The sequence below is a fragment of the Halictus rubicundus genome, unplaced genomic scaffold (assembly GCF_050948215.1).
Source record: "Halictus rubicundus isolate RS-2024b unplaced genomic scaffold, iyHalRubi1_principal scaffold0022, whole genome shotgun sequence".
Taxonomy (NCBI): Eukaryota; Metazoa; Arthropoda; class Insecta; order Hymenoptera; family Halictidae; genus Halictus; species Halictus rubicundus.
This window is the reverse complement of record NW_027488563.1, coordinates 1,623,932-1,624,529: the sequence shown is the minus strand read 5'-3', so window position 1 is coordinate 1,624,529 and position 598 is coordinate 1,623,932. Positions and strand designations below refer to the sequence as shown.

Here is a 598-nt window from a genome sequence, read left to right as displayed (position 1 = left end):
AAAGCTGTGTGCGATTTTTGACACTCTACTCTCTGTGTGGCGATAATACAGCGCACAAGAGCTTGGGACGAACGATCGCGCACGGCCAGAGCCGGCTGTGAAGTCCGCTAGTTATCGAGTTCATTCTCCAATAAGAGAGGAGGAGGAGAAGTGTCGGGATCCAGTATCGGGTTGTCTATGATCCCCGTCGTTTTGTGAATTCTCCTCCTGTGTTTTCCACTTTAAAGGTATTTCAATGTATTTTCCGCCCGGCCGTCGGATACGTGTGCGCATTGCATCGCGTACTCGCGACGGTTTCCGTTTCTACGGACGATCGTGTGTCGTCCTTAAAAACGACGCCTGAATCTCCTTCGCGCTGGTTGGAGCTTTCAGGTATCGGCATTCTTATGAACCGCAGAACAAGAGACATAATTATATATTGATTATAAATCAAATTATACGATTACCCTGCACGGTGGATCACTTAGCTTGTGGGTCGATGAAGAACGCAGCTAATTGCGCGTCAACGTGTGAACTGCAGGACACATGAACATCGACATTTCGAACGCACATTGCGGTCCACGGATACAATTCCTGGACCACGCCTGGCTGAGGGTCG

General features: G+C 49.3%; 1 non-coding gene across 1 annotated transcript; it reads left to right on the top strand.

Moving 5' to 3' along the window:
* The first annotated feature begins 443 nt into the window (after positions 1-443).
* LOC143363133 (5.8S ribosomal RNA) lies at positions 444-598 on the top strand. Its single transcript, XR_013083744.1, has one exon. It is a non-coding gene; the product is annotated as a 5.8S ribosomal RNA (ribosomal RNA).